Genomic DNA, 18,822 nt, shown 5'->3' with positions numbered 1-18,822 from the left:
TAGACTCAGAAGGGATCCTCAAGGGTCAACTAGGTCAACTCGCTGCGATGCAGGAATCTCGGCTAAAGCATCCCTGATACACGGTCATCCAACCTGTTTAAAAGCCTCCAGTGATCTTAGGACAGTCCACCACCTAGGGAGTCTGTTCCACTGTCAAAACAGCTTTCGCCCTCAAAAAGTTCTTCCTAGGGTTTAATCAATATTTGAATGTTTAATCAAAGTCTCCTTTCCTGTACATAATTTTAATCCGTTGGTTCAGGTCTTGGGGCTGTCATTTTCAGAGCTGGGTTTTCAAGGATGCTGTGCTTACTCAGAATACATTCCTTAGAGCTAAGCCCCTTTTAAGAAGAGAGGAGTGGAGCTCTGCAGGCCATCTTTCAGCTCCCCATAGGTCTCCTTGTCCACAATGTGACCGGGGATCAATTAATTAATTCCTCACAGCTGGCCCAGCTGCAAATCCCCCAATTCCGGCCAGACTTTGTTCTGCCCTTCCTGTATGGGCCAGAAGGAGAGACTATTAACTATTTGTGTTTGGTTCTTTTTAGTGCCCTTGCCAAAAACATGCATGAGCAGGATATTCCTTTCCTGGAAAATGCTTTATGAAGATTCTGTTCTAATCGTAACATATATTTGTCTTACTAAACGAACCTGCTTTTCTGAAACATTCTAGTCAAAGCAGCTATGAGAAATAAATAAAAAATAGCACATTATTTGCTTTTTAAAATCTTGTTTTAGTAAATAAAATGTACAGAAACATTGAATGTGGCTGCACAATATATGCCACAAGAGTTTCAAAGTTAGATAAAAGATGCAAACAGGCGCCTCTAATCAGCAAGAAACTCCACGGGTGCCTGTGCTTCCTCGGGATTCAGTTTCCTTGGAATAGTCAACAGAGACCATGGAGTCTTTTGGATATATGGTTTCAGTTGCACATATATACAGCCTGAGCGTAGTATTGAGGGGCTCGCAGAATTAACGCCCCCCAGCAGATCTTGCTTCCCCATTAGGTTTCCAAGGGAGCTGAGCTGAAAGTCTGGCACAGAGCAGACATGCCCGTGTGTCTGGAAATCTGAACCTCAATCCAAAAGCTCAGACACGCAGCTCTCATGTACCCAGCCGCCACGGCCTATCATTCCCCTTCCAAGGAGGGTGTGGCATCTAGCAAAGAGAGGTGGAGAAAGGCCCACCCACTTGTCCCAATAGGAACATCTGGAAGAACACAGATACTCCACAACTGTTTTAAACTTCAGAGTCCTACAGACTCTGCTCAGCTCTTGTATATGGGATCAGTGAGCAGAAGCAACAGCGGTAGGTCCTTCGCCTCAGGCTGCAAAATGCCATGGGCCAGCTCTTCTAACATAAATCAAAAGAAAGAAGAAAGAAAAAGAAAAAACCTAGACTGTTCTGTAGGCCTAAAGTTCCAGAAAATCTTAGATCTTTTTCAATCTCTTGATTCAAAACATTCTTTTAAAGTGCTCAACCTTGAGAGAAGCTGGATCTTTGCCACTTTCTGGCAGTGATCACTGTTAGTTGGTTCTCTGCAAAAGGCACATCATGGCTTTAACAGGATTAGCCTTCTGAGACATGTCTTAAGAGGATTCAAGGAGGGCTTCCTTGATAGGCTTGACTCCAAAGCCCATCAACGATCTGTGGACTGATCTGGAGTGTTTGAAGAGCTCGTGATGCAGGTGGGTAAAAGGTAGGTCTAGATGCTGCCTCTGGACAGATGGCATAAATGTATTAATTTATGGTTCCCCTTGGACGCACATGGATGAAGAAATGTTAGCATGCTGCATACTCTAAGAAATGTTAGCATGCTGCATAATCTAATTTTATAGTAGGATACTTTCTGTTCTCTCAACTTCATGCCGGAGATAGTAGAACTGAGGTTCCCTCTGCATTTTTGTGTGTGTGTGGGGTGGGGTGGGGTGTTAACCTAGATCTTTACCTTCCCAGGTTCTACCAAGGCTTCCAGATTAATTTCCAATGAAGCAAGCCAATGGCTTCTAGGGCAGCCATTTCAAGCTCCAAAGTGAAGCCTGAAGCACCTGTTTGGTCTCAGACATGCACAGATCTCCTGCAACTTGTGACATTCTGGAGATGCACTGGCAGACGAAGGGGGGCGGGGGGGCGGTCCGACCAGTTGCCATCCTGGGGGGTGCCATCGCGGCCCCCCTGGACGCTCGTCGCACACCCCCAGGACACTCGCTGTGTACCCCTGGGCCACTCGTCGCACATGGCCCAGGACATACTCCACATGCCGCACCCCCCCAACGTGTGCCACGCCCCCTGGGATGCGCGCTAGCCACGCCCCTGGGTGTACGCACTCCTGGTGCCGGAGCAGGTAGCTCTGCCACTGTGGAGGTGTCTGTGTATCTAATAAATTCCATTTTGGTTCCTTTCTAGCAGGAGTGCGAAACTTTCAGCCCGAGTTACCCTGCCAGGCCATTTCCCTAAAACCATGGTCACATGTTACACCACATGTATGGGGAAAAGAAAGCATGGCTGCTAAAGACATGGCTGATAAACAAGGAGGTCATCACTGCTTTTGGTGTGCCAGCTAGTTTGCATTTGGCCACAAATGTATCCCTGCCTTTTCAGAATGAGTTCTGCCCAGGCTGCTAACCAGGGTTGGGAACTTTTCATAGCCTGCAGATTGGGACCAAGGGTAGACTAGGATCTACTGGCAGATCTCTGGACACTTTGCAGTGGCAACAAAAATATCATTCCCCTGCATACCAAATTAGACTGTTGAAGCATGGACTAACTAGGAGTCTAGGAGTTCAACAAACTTCTGGTACTGAAAATAAATTCTGAGTCTCAGAATGTGCTCACAGACCACCTAATTCTTTTACTTTTTGCTTTGGTTGGTAGATCTTGTGGTTCTGTCCCAGGAGCATGCTGGTCAGTAATCACACAGTTCAAAGATGGAGTTGATTCTTTAATAGCAAAAACACAATCTCCAAAAACTTGATTGAGTGTCAGGCCTAATGAGCAGAGCAGTGGATTTCCTCGCTGGATCTATACTCAATCTTTAAACATTCTTAGAACGATGTTTTTGATATTCTAAAACATAAAGGCATTCTCTTTCCTCCGCTTCCTTTTCTACACGGTCTACCCACTTATTTGACGGGGAGAATTCTGCAGCGCCCTCTGGTGTCACATTTTAATAACTCATTATTGAAGTTTTAAAAGAACATCATATGGCTATATGATTATCAATAGCCTTTTGATACTCATTTTTAGCATTAAAAACCATGAGTGTAGATGAGTCCCCGGTGGACTTCCTCCATGAAAGTGGAGACTGAAAGTCCCTGCCTCCTCTGCCTTTTTTCATGCCTCTTCTGGTTCTGGGAGACAAGGGGGAGGGCAGCTTGTCGCAGCAGGAGAGGGAGACACCATGACTCTTCACCAGTCTGACGGCCTCCCTCATCTCCTGCTTCAGCTTCTGCCTCTGATTCTGGACTTCTCTCTGCCAGACTCTCCCAGCTCACTAAGCCCTGTGACCTCTTCAGCTTCTGAAACCTTTTCCTCCCAGTCTTCTTGCTCTCACCACTCACCATGGTTTACTGATGGATTGGAACAAATGGCAATTGGATTTTCCCTGGATTGCCATTTGATTCAATTTAGCACCAAAGAATGGGTTTTCCAGGGTAAAGCAGCAGGGCAATGCCCAAACTGCTTGGACCCCTGCCTAAACAACACGGGACAAGCAGAAATCCATTTGGACCCATGCTTTCTACACAAAGAACAAGCAGAAGTGTGGATGAGCCCTATGTGTTGTGCTTTTCCTCAGGCCATATTCACACCGCACATTTAAGGCACCATGATACCACATTAAACAATCATGGGTTCCCTCAAAGAATTATGGGAGCTGTAGTTTGGTAAGGGTGTTGGAGACCCCTATTACCTTCAAAGAGCTACAATTCCAAGAGTTCCTTGGGAAGAGGGATTGAAAATTAAAGCACTCTGAGACTTGTAGGTCTGTGGGGGGAATAGAGAGCTCCTAACATCCACTCAGCACCCTTAATTGATGGGAGCTGGAGGGCACTGGCTTGGGGAAGGTTGTTGTAAGCTTCCCCCAGCAAGCCATTATGCTTGATTACATATTAATTATTCCAGTGTGTCGGGAAAATTGTGGTTTCAGCTGTAGTGGCTCTGGAGCTAGCATTTTTGAGTGGGCTCAGCTTTATAACACATCATCATAATATTCTGCATAACTAAAGCAGTCCAAAGGATGAGGATCAGTGGTTGCTCTCTGCCTCCATCTGGAGGCAAAAAAGAAACTCAAAAATATACTGTTTCCTTACTTTGCAGATACACATAGGGGGTTCATGACCATCAAACTGACCATGAAATCTCTGATTATTCAGTTCAAGGCAAATTATGCAATGTGGAACAGCAGATTATTGTTTTTCTAAGTGCCTATTTTGCAGGGGAAAAATATTGTACTTTGTCCCCCCATGCCCATAAATCTACAACTTGGAGAATGCAGACTTGTAATGTGCTAGGCTCTGAAATAAACAATTAACTTCTGAAGAACCAACTCTCTTTTTCTGTTTTTCAGCAAAGGCACCATATGTGGTGCCAGACAAAAGTGCAGAAACAAAAAACACTGCAGACTTGCACACATTGCTCTATCATGAAACTGACAGAGGAGAATGTCTTTTGGAATGTGCTGGTTGGGGGTGGGCAGAAAACTTCACTTTTGCAAGCTGCAACGTTTCAGGCCTGCCTGGCACACACAGACCTTGTTCTGCAAAAGGCGGTGGTGTTTTTTGTACTGCAATCTGGCCATTCTGTTGAAAGAGTGGCTTTCATTTACTGATACAGAGGCTGTTGGGTAGGAAATGGAGCATTACTTGATGAGTGGTAGAGAATGTTAGACATAAAAAGGAAAGTGGATGGGCAGAAATCTCCTGAAGCCATCTGGACTTCTCAGATGGTTTGAAATAAGGTGCTGGTGTGTTCTAAAAGGGCACCAGGGAGCAAATTCAGCAGCCCCATGAAGACTCGCTCTTCAGTTCTCAATCAGAGCAAACGTCAGTTCGACTTTTAAGCGGATTGCCCTTTGCTCCAACTGGACACTAAAGAACAGGTCTCTGGGGGAAAGCTCTAGGGCAAAAAAGGGAGCTCAGACCTGGAGCTTTAAAGTTTGGACCATGCCTGGGAAGAGGAAGAAAAAGTAAGTGTGGATAAGCCCAAAGACTATGCTTGTTTCCTGCACTCTTCTTGTCCTATAGGTAAAGGGACCCCTGACCTTTAGGTCCAGTCGCAGAAAACTCTGGGGTTGTGGCGCACATATCGCTTTACTGGCCGAGGGAGCTGGTGTACAGCTTCCGGGTCATGTGGCCAGCATGACTAAGCCGCTTCTGGAGAACCAGAGCAGTGCACGGAAATGCCGTTTACCTTCCCGCCAGAGCAGTACCTATTTATCTACTTGCACTTTGAGGTGCTTTCGAACTGCTAGGTTGGCAGGAGCAGGGACCGAGCAACGGGAGCTCACCCCATCGCGAGGATTCAAACTGCTGACCTTCTGATCACCAAGCCCTAGGCTCTGTAGTTTAACCCACAGCACCAACCACGTCCCATCTTGTCCTATAATCCACGCCAAATTTTGGCCTCGCACAGGGCACTGTATTACAAGAGATTACCAAAGCCCGCCCCTGCTCTTATAAGCATGTCTGCTTGGAATTACAAATTGATGGAAGGGGAGGGGGCTGCTGTGTTGGAGTCCTGTTTGCAGACTTCCCATAATGGCATCTGGTTGGCCACTGTGAGAACAGCATGCTAAACCAGATGGACCATTAGGCTGATCCATCAGGCTCTCCTTATGTTCTTGTGATAGGGAATGAAGCAGCAGGTCTGCCCTAGGTCTTTTGCAGATGAGAACAGTACGGATAACCAAAATTTCGCGAATGCACAATAACGAGGACGGAGGGAGAGGCCTCCTACTACCATACCCTACAAGTAGTGGAAATAAATTCGGAAGTTAATCCTGCTGAAATAAGAAATGGGATCTACGCCTAACTAAGTGTGCACAGGATCGTATCGTGCGCTTAGTTCTGCCGCGGTGCCACAATCCTCCTTGGCCCACTTCTCCTTCTTGGGAAACGTGGTTCTATTTCTCTGGAATACAACTACCTTCCGGGGAGGTAGAAAAAAAACTACAACTCCGAGGCTCTCACGCGAAAAGAACGCGCGTCGCTCGCTTATGGCAAAAAAAAATCTCGCGATACCGAACAGCTACGAGGAACGTGGAGGAGGGAAGAGATTTGCGCCTGCGCAGTAAGTGGAAGAAGTAACAAACGTAGAGATGAGGCGGGGCTAACTCTCCTCAGTCCCAGCCCCGCCGCCATCTTGTTTCACCGCCACTTTGCGCTCGCTCCGTCCGTCACATCCCCGCCCCCCCTTCCTCGTTGCGTCCGGGAGCGCGCGGGCTGCGGTTGACGCACTAGCACTCGCACCCGCCACCGGAACGCAGCGGAAACCACGGACTCTTGATTAGCTTGGTGAGTCTAGTATGGATCTTTTTTTGTTTGTTGGGGGGGTAGATCTCGTAGAGAGGAGTAGCAGCAGTTGGACTCTGTTTTTTCCCCCTCCCCCTCTCTCGGCGCCGCCATTCCCTCCCTTCCCGCTTCTGATTGGTTAGACGGGCCCTCCGCTGCCGTCTCTGATTGGCCGGCAGTGGGGTAAGGCGGCCGCCCGGAACTGTAGCTCGGCGATTGGGTGAGTGTCGCCGGCGGACCGTGGAGGGAGCAGGATGCAAGGGAAATCGCATGTTTTCCCCGCCCCTCCGCCCCTTTCTGATGCCCTTAAGCGCCCAACGGTATTGGGGTGGGGCTGAGAGCGAGCGCGTGCGTCTGAAAGGGAATGCATTGAAGTTTATGGAAGTAACCAGGATAGAGGGTGGGAGAGAGCGGGATAAGTTGTCTGAGCGGGGCTGAGGGCAAGGTGATCTGGGGGGGGTTCAGGCTTTGGGGTCTTAGTATACCTTGAGGCATCAACATCCTGTGCACGCTTAAGGTGGTTGGACAGAAGGAGCCAAGTGGGGCCTCAGAGTAAGCATGTTATAGGGATGCAGGACCTAGAATTCTGAGGAAGAGGCAGTGGGCACAGTGGTTAGAGTAGCTCACATCTGTTAACCATGAAGCTCAGTGTGTGACCTTGAGCTACGTGTTCTCCTCTAAGCCTTACCTACCTCTTAGATCCAGTGTGGTATAGTGGTGTAATAACTAGAACCTAAATTTCTATGGGGCCATGAAGCTCACTGGGTAACTTAGGGCCACCCACTGTCTCTCAGTCTCGCCTGCCTCACTGCACTGTTGTGGGGATCAAATAGAGGGGGGAGGAATGATGTATGCTAAAGGATGAGATATAAACGTAATAAAGAATATGTGAACCAGGTTGTTGTGAGGATGGGGAGAGGGTAGTAAAGGGCCATGTATATTGCCCTGAGCTCATTGGAGGATTATTGTGATATTTAAATAAAAAACAAAGCTGCCTCAGTCATTGTATTTGTCCTTTTCCATTTACCCAAGCCTTGACTTTATTTTTGACCTGATTATATTTAAAGCATCTTTGTACCTTGCTATTCAGCGGGAAAGATTCCTAGGTAGGCTTACAGGCCAATAAGAAGCAAGACAGGTTTATAATCTATGAGTCGTTAATGACGCAAATGGAAAAGGGATTGAGGAGGAAAGAAAGAAAATAAGCAAACTGTATAGAAGCTTTTATTATATTTTAAGACCTAAGGAAGTTCTGTTCAACTGCTTTTGTGATTCCCCTCCCTTGGCTGCTCTGATAGTTTTTGTGACACTTCATTTTTTCATTTGTGCACTGCTTGTTTAACTTCGATAAAACATTTACTGTGCAGGCATATCTCATTTTATTGCACTTTACTTTATTGCGCTTCACAGATACTGTTCCTTTGCTGTTCCAGGGGAATGAAGCGCTGCTGCTGCCACCCCTCTGGGCAACTGGAGTGAAGCTGGCTGGGGCCAGGTTTTTCCCCTCCTGCCCCTGCAACCGGGGGGGGGGGTGGTAGCTTAATAGACTACAGTATAGTGTAAACATTACTTTTATATGTACTGGGGAACAAAACCATAAAAGGTGTGAATTGCTCTATTGCAATACTTGCTTTACTGTGGTGGTCTGGAACTGAACCCGTAATATCTCCAAGGTAGGCCTGTATATTTCCCAAGCCTCCTCCAAACAATTTTCATTGCTTCCTCATAACTTGATTAAATCTTCTTCTTGTAAGTGACTTTGAATACACTGTCTGATTGAAAGACATAGAAATGGGAACATATTTGCATGGGAGCAAGTAAAGGTATCTTAATAGGAACATATCCTGTAATATAGAGCTTTCCAAACTTTTCATGTTGGTGACACACTTTTGAGAAGTGCATCATTTTGCGACAAGAGTTTTCCTAGCAAACCAAAGGTTAAATTAACCCCAGGAAGAGCTTGGGGAGTGTTTCTGCAACACACCTACACCCTGCAGCCGACAGTGTCACGACAGAGTGTGGAAAGCTCTTCTGTAATGCATTGGAGGTGAGAGATGGAGGGACAGTTGTGCAACTGCTTTACAAGACTGCCTTGCAACATTCCACAGTTTAGCCCTTAAGCTTTTAATCATGTGTGAAAATAAATATAATCACTTTTAAATACGTTTTTGAGTAAATGTCATTTTGGAGGTTACTACGTACTACTTAGAGATATTAGCAAATAGATGAAGCATTTGGCATGCTTTTAACTGCTCTTGCGGCAAGTAACATGACACTGGGAATTGAAATACTATGTATAATTATTTGCCTTTCCTTAAAACATATATATTAAGTTTTTTATGAAGATGTTCTTGGAAAAGCATTTAGTAATACCATTCATATAAAGTCTTCAAAGTATATTGTATAGTTAAAGTAAATAAGTAGGATAAATACAGGTAAAGGTAAAGGGACCCCTGACCATTAGGTTCAGTCGTGGACGACTCTGGGGTTGCGGCGCTCATCTCGCTTTACTGGCCAAGGGAGCCGGTGTACAGCTTCCGGGTCATGTGGCCAGCATGACTAAGCCGCTTCTGGCGAACCAGAGCAGCGCACGGAAACGGCGTTTACCTTCCCACCGGAGAGGTACCTATTTATCTACTTGCACTTTGACATGCTTTCGAACTGCTAATTTGGCAGGAGCAGGGACCGAGCAACGGGAGCTCACCCCGTTGTGGGGATTTGAACCGCCGACCTTCTGATCAACAAGCCCTAGGCTCTGTGGTTTAACCCACAGCGCCACCCGTGTCCCATGGATAAATATACCTAGTGATAAATTACAACACTTCAGCTATAAACATGTGGAACTAAGTGGCTGTTTTCTAAAAACAGTACATGCACTATGTGGGAGAAAACACTAAACTTGAAACTCCAGATTTTATGTTAAGGGAAACATTACTACGCCTTGAAGTGTTCTATCAAGCAAGTTTCCTGCTTGACCGCTATTATCTTGCTTTAATTTTCTGGCATTAACTAGGCAGCCCAGGGCTATATCTGACTCATAGTGACTTTGCTTGTGATTTCTGTGTCCTTGTCCTTCCCTACACAATACTGATCTATTCTCAGCAGGTAGTACAGGTATTGTTTAGTTAAAATGAGCATATGCTAGGAATGTGGGTGGGTGTAAATCGGGTTGGCAAGGTTTTACCTGCCTGGGCTGGTCAAGTCCCGTGGACATCTCTCCGTGCGCCAGATTGTGTGTGCGTGATTTCTGGCTTCTGGGCATGCACAGACGTGATTTCCTGTTTCTGGCACCGCAGAAGCAAGTCCCCACACTGGTTTAGTGCCACACGCAGGGACTCGCTGAGCAGGCAGCTCGGTTCGGGGGTGGCATGTGAGCCGGTTAAGCTGCCCCCGTGGGCCGCAGGTTGCCGACCCGAGGTGTAAATTGAGGCAGCTCAGTTGCATTAGAGGCAATGGGAAGGGGACCTGTGTATGCTATGAACCTCTGAGTTGCAAGGCATTCTTGCAGTAACGTTGCTGCATAAACCTCATTGGATATGTTTTTGTTTGCAAATGCATTTTTTTCCACACACAAAAAGGAACCTCAGACCCATGGGCCAAATTTAGCTTGCTTTGACCTACTAGGCAGTTCCTCCCAAACTGTACCTTTCACAGTTGGCCCTTGTATCTCTCCCCATCTGCAAGATTTGGCCTGCCAAGCCCAAAAGATTCCCCACGCCAGTGATATAAACTTGCCTCATAAATCTCAGTGGACTCAATAAAACTTATTTTTGAATAGATATGTACAGGATTGAATTGTGAAATGGCCATAAACTGATGTCTCTGACACATCATTATTTCTCACACTAAGCTGATATTGAATCCTCTCAAATTTGTTTGAAAGAAATAACAAATTCCATCCTATCTGTTTCCTTGTTTTGTATTCTAATTTCCATTTGAAGCTTGTGTTATACTGTGTAGTGCACTTCTGTGCACTATGGCGTGAATCCTCCTGAAATCAGTGGAACTGACTTATTAATAAGCATGCATATTATTTTTGCAGTTCATCCCATTCAATTCGCCTACTACTCTGGTGCAGAGGTGGAGAACCAGTGCCCTTCCAGATAGCTCACTGGTAGAGCCTTGCATACAAATGGTCCCTGATTCAGTCCCTAGAATCTTCAGACAGGGCTGGGACTGTTCCTCGTCTGAAACCCAGAGAGCTGCTGCCAGTCAAATAATGAATGAATGAATTAAATGGATTACTCGCCCTTCACCAGCAGGTTCTGAGGTAGATTACAGCAGCTTGAAATTCAGTGTTAAAAACAGTTAAATCACAAATCACTGGAAACACATATTGTCAATAGCCAGGTTAAAGATGTGCATCTTTAGCATTAACCGAAAGCCGTGTAATGAGTGGGTTTGGAGATGCAGCTTTATGGGGATGGAGTTCCACATCTTAGGTGCTGCCACAGAAAATGCTGTCTCTCAGGCTGCCACCACCTGAAACTTCTGAGGGTGGCAGAGTTACCTTGACTGATCTTAACACATGAGAGGGTCTCTAGGGAAATACCTCTGATATTTGGGGCATCAGTTGTTTACAATTTTAAACAGTAGCTTGAGCACCTTCAATTGGCTCCCAGAAACAAACTGGCAGCCAGTGTGTAGATAATCTGGACCTAGATGGAACAATTTTTGACTCTGTATAGGGCAGCTTCCTATGCTGGTTTGCAGTTCCTATTATCCCTGACATTGTCCATGTTGACAATGGCTGATGGGAGTTGGAGTCCAATAACATCTGGAGGGCACCAGCTTCCTCACTCTAGCTCTAATGTAATCTGACACCATCATAGCTGCCTTAAGAGCTTTTTGTACTGTTAGGCAATGCAAACAAATGATTGATTCTGCAGCAGGAAGAGAAGTATGTAATGTTTCATCTTATAAAAGCTCGTTTTCAACATCTGTCTCAACTATGAGCATTGTCCGTCTAAACAGTTTGACTAGCATAAGGACTTCCAGTGATGCAATAGAACTTTCCTGTCCCTGTGTACCTCCTGTGTGCCTGTAAATCTGCTCTGTAGGGTTGAAGGAACTCATTGAACAGGTTTAGAGGAGAGGAAACAGGCAGGAAAATTCCATGATGCAGTTAAAAGTTCTTGTGCTTGCGAAGCTGTATAGTTGGATTCCACCCCATGTTTTTAAAATCAGGATCATGGCCCTGTTTGACTCTTATTCTTTGTTGATAACAGTTTCTGCCTTGGAGGCATGGATTATGGGGTTTTTTTGTTTTGTATTTCCAAATCATCATTCAGTAATGTCTTCGCCCTAATTTTTTGCCCCAGGTTGTACAGAGTAATCTTCTTCACTGTCTCTACTTGGTTTATTCTCCTGATCTTGTTGAACATCTCTGCATTAATTTTTGAAGTATAGGTCTCAGAGACCTCCCATTCTTGATGTTGGGTTTTCTGTTGTAGGGCTCCTTTTTCAGCCTCTGAGGTTTCCAGATAGTCTTTGGAGATCTTTATTATTCCACTATATTGATTTATTTTCAGCCTCAGCCGGTCTCAAATTATTTCTCCTGCAGGAACTTCTGATTTTCTTGGTCATATGATTGTCTTGCCTCAAGGTGCCATAATAGTGGCTCTCTGTTATTCTTCTTTTCTTGTGGCAGTGTCAGCTGGAGACAGGAGATGCCCAGATGGTGCCTTACATATCTGGATGCTCTGTTTTGAAAGGGATTTCATACAGTTATCACTGCAGGAAACTTTGTGCCGGGTTTGGTGACGTAATCTCAAGAGATGGCCAAACCTATGCCAAAAAATAGGCAAAGTCATGCCAAAGTGATGTTTTGGTCTGCCATCTTAATTCAAAATAGTGTCTGGCATCAACTAAGTCTGCCACCCTCACCTTGGGAACCCTTGTGCCAACTTTTGCAACAATATCTCAAGAAGTGCCAAATTCAGAGAACAAACAGATAGGCCAAACTCTTTCCAAAATATATAGAAGATTATTTTATTTTTTAATGTTTTATTTTTTAAAAAATCATTCACATTTGTGTTTGGGGGCTGGGGCTGCTTGGCATTTTGTATATCAGATTGTGTAAATGCCTCTAGTTCATATCTAGAGTGACATATCTAGATTGGCAGAAGAGAACGGAACAGCAAAGATTCTCTTCTGCCAATCCATTCATTGCTGCTGCTTTTCCCAACACTCCTTTGATTAAAGAGATATTAGAAGCAAAAGAATTCAGCTTTTCATATATGCACAGAATAATTGGCTTGGTTGCGCAACAGTTTGTGCACATGTGCCTATGAGTTGGGATGGCTTTATTATATTGCTGTATTACATTACAAGGAATCATTTACTCTTCCCAAAGACCAATTGCAAGGCTTGCCTAACATATGCAGTGTGTTCTCCTGATCCAAGAGCTTGGACTTTGGGGAAGAAGGGATTTGTGCAATGCAAGCACCATAGCACTTCTGCTTTTGCCTCTGGATTGGAAACTGATGTACACAGTTAATTTAGTACTTGGTCGCAGTACTTGTGTTTTATTACAATTTAGGTAAAGCATTGTAATGTTGCAAGAGATTATGGTGGTGTTGGTCTTAACATTGTTTAGTTGAGTTACTCTAATGCAGGCATAGGCAAACTCCACCCTCCAGATGTTTTGCGACTACAACTCCCATCATCCCTGACCACTGGTCCTGTTAGCTAGGGATGATGGGAGTTGTAATCCCAAAACATCTGGGGGCCGAGTTTGCCTATGCCTGCTCTAATGTCATGCTGGTTGTGGAGGGAGCGCAGCTCTGTTGCCATGATCTGAGTTACTCAGAAATCAAGAGAGGCAGGAGAAGGACATGGAAAAGAGGGGAAGAGGGAAAACTTAGGAAAACAGGCCTGAGAGGGCAGCAGCCCAAGACAAGCAGGCAGTATTAGGAAAGGAGGGTTTGGGTTAGAGAGAGGGAGTGGTGCCAGGGAGAAGAAGGAACCTAGGAAGAGAGAGGGGCTGCAGGTCATTCAGTAGATAGAGAAATGCATCTGATGCAGTAGGCTTTAGTCCATGACAGCTTATGCTGTGTTAGGGAAGGTGCCACAAGGTTCTTAGGCAGTTTTCTGAATGTTCTCATGAAAAGTGTGCAGGTGTAGGTGCATAAAATGATTTCACCTGCCTTTTGAATTATTATATTGGCATGTCTTTGGCAGTTGCAGGAAGCTGAGCTCAGTTGCAGGCATGGAAACCTGCCGCATTTCTGGCAATTGATGTGTAACTGCTGAGGTGTGGGAAGCGTTTGTGATGACTGTGTGCAGTAAGGGAATCCCTTGATGGGCAGCTAGTTTTGCCAGAAGACCACTTTGACAGGAGGGGTGGGTGGGAAGAGAACCAGCGCTCCTAAACCTCAAGTCTGCTATTGAGTCCTGCTGCCATAAAGGTGCCTGTGTACTGTACTCTAATAATGATATGTGCCCACTGTTTCTCTTCTCCCCTTCTGAGCACAACCCTAGGTGCTTGTTGTTGCTCTGTATTTCAATGCCTGTGAAGTTATGCTGTATATGGACAGCCTGTGGGGCCAATAGACATGCTGTGAAAATTATAGCTTTTTTAAAAAATGATTTTTTTACTACCAGGTTTTTTTTTAAAAAATCCTATGATTAGCAGTGCCAAGTTTTTATTAATATAATGTGAAAGAAAGAGCCAGAAATGTAGATGTTACTGTGCTGGATACAGACAAAAAAAGGGGGGGAGGCTTGTCTTTCTTTTTATGATTTCGTATTCTCATTGCTAAAAGTGTGTCTTTGCCAGAAGTTCCTTTTATGTAAGTTGTTTCTAGCTTGAAGTCTCCGTGTCTGACCCCTGTTCTGCATCTCAAGGTAACTTTAAAACAGGAAGTGTACAAAGGAGGTTAGTGATGACTGGAGCAGCCAATCCAGCCTCTGTGATCTTCCTAGATATAGGGGCTTAGCCAATGAGATGCAGGCGGAGGCGAGGTTTGGTGTCAAATAGCATGCTAGATTGAATGTCTTTGACTGTTAAAGTGGAAGGAGGCTGCACAGTGTTTCATTGGAGTCTCTGGGAGTTTTTCACTGAGGCAGGGGTCAGCTGAAAGACAAAGAAAAATGGCGAATAGTTTGTTGGGAGGGCAGCTGTTCAGTTTTGTACCACAGTGGACACTCCAGAGACCTTTTCCTGCATCTCCTGCTGCCTTTGTTTCCTCTTCCTCCACCTCTGGTTTTGTGTGTGTTTGTGTGGAGAAGGGCTAGGAGTGACTTAATTAGCTCTGTCAGAGGAAGCACAATTAACTGCACATAAAATAAACGCAACCCCTGGTAAGTTTTTACAATTGTTTTTGTTTTGTTTTCTATGTAGCGATCCTAGCTGTAACCAAGAATCCAAGAGTGCAGATAAGTTGAAACTGTCTCAGAAAATGGCCCCTTTGCATTCCTTGCATACCTTATGGAGGAGCACCTACATTACCTTGCTCTCCTTGGCTTGTGCATGCCCTTTAGCTGGCTCCCTGCCCTCCCCCCCTCCCCGCTTGCCCCCACTTCTGTAGCTGTAAAAGGAGATGTGTGAGGAAAGAGATTAATTTGTGCAGAGATGCCTAATCTTTTGTGCAAGATCTGGGTTGAAAAGCTGGAACTCTTTCTCTCCCCCCCCCCTTTCCCCTCCTGATAATTTGTCTTTGTTCAAATGCACTGAAGCTTTCATAGAAGGAGAAAAACATAAGGGAGTTGTTCTTCAAATGCCCTTTTGATTTTGGGAAATACAAAGAACATTGGCAACACATTTGGAGGAGTGGGGGTGTAGGGAGGAGAGTTAGCATTAACCTGCTCCCTTGCTATATATACCATTCAGTCTTTAGTAGCTGAGGCCCCAAACTGATACATTACTCTGTACATATTAGAGTTAATGTAGGTGCCATGCATTTGTAAATATTGGCAATATTTTTTCACCTGTCATCTCCCCCCCCCCGGTGTTTATAAAGCTTCAGTGAGGGGGGTGTATTACTTGCTTAAATCATCATCGTTCTGAACGGCAGCTGTCATTCTGTATTGTATTGCATGTATCATAAAGTCAGTTTCCATGTGCTGTGATCTGAAAACCTTTGCAGCAACCACATTTTGTTGATGTGGGAAAGTAAAGGGGGCAGAGAAGGGTTCAATCTCTTGCCCTTGTAGTTTCTGCCTCATATCTAGGTTTAAGTGAGACAAGTTTTTCCTTTGGTCACAGGCCACTAAAGACTTTGCTGTGGGTACCAAAAGACTTGCATCTCTTTTGCAGACTTCTGCTTTCTTTTGACAAGTATTAGAAGGCTTTTGCTTTTCTTCTTAGTTGTAAGTAGATGATGAAGGTCACTGGGATGTTCCTGCCACTGAGATCAATCATCCTTTACTGGAAGAAGGGGAACAAGTGCTCTCTGGAATGGGTTACCTGTTTGCATTGAGTAAAGACTGAAACTCATGGCTTTTTTATTTTTTACATTTCTCCCTCCTCGTAGTTGGAATGGTGTTGCAGTAAAAGTTGCTGGAGCAAGGCCTTCCTTTGCTAACAAGAGTGACCTTGAAGCACTGCTTCTCTGAGTTTTAACGATTGAAGGACAAAGTTTGTTTATGCTGTTCTTAGCTTTCAAGAGCATCTGGATTAGGAGGAGGCTGAAGAGTTATTTGTAATACCTGAGCAAAACCATAGTTGGTATAAGTAAGTGGAAGACTGAAACTGAAGCCATTTTAACAGAAATCCTTGAAATTGTTCTCCCTTCCCCACCCCCTTTGCCTCAGTCCCCAAAATTCCAAGGGATTGTGATATTTAAGATGATAAGGAATGTTGTTTTCTGTCCTTATATCCTGCCTAACCTTTCTCCACTGGCTTTGGGAGTTATATTTTGAGCGTTCAAAGCAGGTTGCCAGCCGCCACGCTCCCCCCCCCCAAATGTAATGGGGTGATGAACAAGGGCACAACTTAATTTTGGATCAACATTAAACATGGTGTTAACAAAAGAGTGTCTCTTGGAAATAAACATTACCAAGTGTTAGTTTCTAAGGATGGATTTTACACCACCCTTCAAGTATCAGCTGTTCATGACTGAGGGTGGCAAGCATCCAGCCACCCAGTAGCCTTGTTGGCTCAAAATTGACCCTGGTGTCTTGAGTTGCTGAAGGGGACAGGGAGCATGTTTCTCCTCCACCACCCTGACCCCATGTATCCTGCTGGTGTGTGTGTGTGTGTGTGAGAGAGAGAGAGAGAGAGAGAGAGAGAGATATTGCGAGATTGCTCTAACTTCATTTGTCCCCATTTGCAAGCAGCAACCCCTTGCTGGACATAGATCTCCCAAACAGATGCTCTGGTTGCCCAGTAGCAGCTCTCACTTAACTGCAAAAGCAAGAGATCCCATTTCATGGATGTCCTCAGGTCTCCCATCCCCCCCTCCCCAGCTGGCACCGAAGTTTTGCAAATGTCTATGCATCCCTGTTTCTGCTGTAGTTAAGAACTTAGGGCACATTCCTGAAATGAATAGCAACATCAGTGGAGCTTGTACAGTAGAGCTTCCTTGTGGATTGTGCCACTGGCATATTCTGTGTACATTGGTACACTTATTTCCTTCCAACTAGCTTCTGTATTGCCCCAGTATTAGCTCCTCATGGAAGGGATTGATAAGATTCAAGCCAAGCCTATTGGTCACCACCATCCTTAAATGCATAGACTCGGCTTTGCATGTATATGTGTTAGGAAACTGCAGAACTGGCCTTTTTATGAATCATAAACCAGGCATTGTTTTGCTTTTATCCTAGCACCCCAGTTTCTCAAGATTGACCCTGTTTTCGCTAATGCTTGCAGTTCTGTGTCCTAGATAAAATGAAAGCATGCCTCCTGTCCCTTTATTCAAGTCATTGAACCCACTGGCAAATAGAGGATAGCAGTAAATCTCCATGTAAAACATTGATGATGTCACCCAAAATGTGATTGCCATTTTAGTGACATTAACAAGAGTATTGCTCTGTTCTGGCTTATTCAGGGCCTCGACTGAAGTCTTCACTTCTGTTTGACAAAATTTAGGCTGTCATTAGGTTGTTAGAGGATTTGGAGAAGATGAGGTTATTGAAGTGCATTTTTGAGGGAAGTTTGAAGGAAGTAGGAGTCTTGACTATGAGGAGGACATGTTTAGAGAAAGGCTACGTGGAAAGGAATGATGGAACATCAGAACTCTTTACCATGGTTTTTTGGCTGCTTGATGCTTTTCAGACATGCATTCTGGGGATCCTTGCAGCTTTTTAGGTGTACTACAATGGGATGACTAATAATGGCGGACAAGCTGATTTTCAGGGTATCTTGCTCACTACTGCCATTTTCCTCCCTCAGTGGTTTGTGCTAACCATAGTTTAGAACCCAAACTATGGTTTGAGCTTCCCCAAAGCACTAGGCCAGGGGTCCCCAAACAAGAGGCCAGGGGTCTCTGGGGGCTAGATGCAGCCCAATTGCCTTCTAAATGTGGCCCGCAGACGGTCTGGGAATCAGCGTGTTTTTACATGAATAGAATATGTCCTTTTATTTAAAATGCATCTCTGGGTTATTTGTGGGGCATAGGAATTGGTTCATATTTTTTTTCAAAATATAGCCCGGCCTCCCACAAGGTCTGAGGGACACTGCTGAAAAAGTTTGCTGACCCCTGCACTAGGCAAACCTGTCTTAAAGGTGCCTGTCTGCTTTCATTTTCCATGCACTCGGCTTTTTTCGATGGTGTAGCAGCCTCTGATATTATTGTTCTATTACCTCCAATATGGTTTGTTTATATGTTCTAACACACAGTTGGCATAGACCATGTTTTGTAAACTCACTTCATGCTATGGTTTCTGATTATGGAACATTTATGTGTGGGCATTGTCAGGTGTTATAATATCAGTAACTTCTTGTATCTCTTCAACCTCGTGAAAGCATTTGGAAGCATGCATACTAAATAGTTGCTATAACTATTAAACATACTTGTTTGCACCTATATAGAGCCTTCAGCGTAGCAGCATTTTAGAATGCCTTTCAGCATTCAGCCTTTTATACTGCAGAATTACTGCTCCTTAGAGCTAAGGGACATACAGTATTTCTGTTGTCTCTCTTAGTAAGGATACTAAGCAAGATCACTTACATGAAGGCTGAGGCTGCAATCCCATGCCCATTTTTTCGACTAAGTCCTGTTTGAATACAGTGGTACTTCTTTCAAGTAAGCATTCATAAGATTGAGTTGTAACTGTTCCAAAAGTAAAGACTAGGAGTTACTAGGCAAAATAGCATCTCCATGCGATGCAAACTTTTAATGTCCATGCTTTCACTTAGTAGAGTCAGTGT

General features: G+C 44.7%; 1 protein-coding gene across 2 annotated transcripts in view; it reads left to right on the top strand.

The window, feature by feature from the left end:
• Window positions 1-6,329: 6,329 nt before the first annotated feature.
• The window catches only part of NFYC (nuclear transcription factor Y subunit gamma), a 48,339-nt gene continuing 35,846 nt past the window's right edge, over window positions 6,330-18,822 (top strand). Inside the window, exon 1 of one of the 2 annotated variants that reach the window (XM_033157658.1) lies at window positions 6,330-6,512. The gene's annotated coding sequence lies outside the window, so the exon portion shown is untranslated. The remainder of the gene's footprint in view (window positions 6,513-18,822) is intronic. The other variant, XM_033157657.1, reaches the window with a different exon arrangement.

The sequence above is a fragment of the Lacerta agilis genome, chromosome 8 (assembly GCF_009819535.1).
Source record: "Lacerta agilis isolate rLacAgi1 chromosome 8, rLacAgi1.pri, whole genome shotgun sequence".
Classification (NCBI taxonomy): Eukaryota; Metazoa; Chordata; class Lepidosauria; order Squamata; family Lacertidae; genus Lacerta; species Lacerta agilis.
This window is presented reverse-complemented; position numbering and strand designations above follow the sequence as displayed.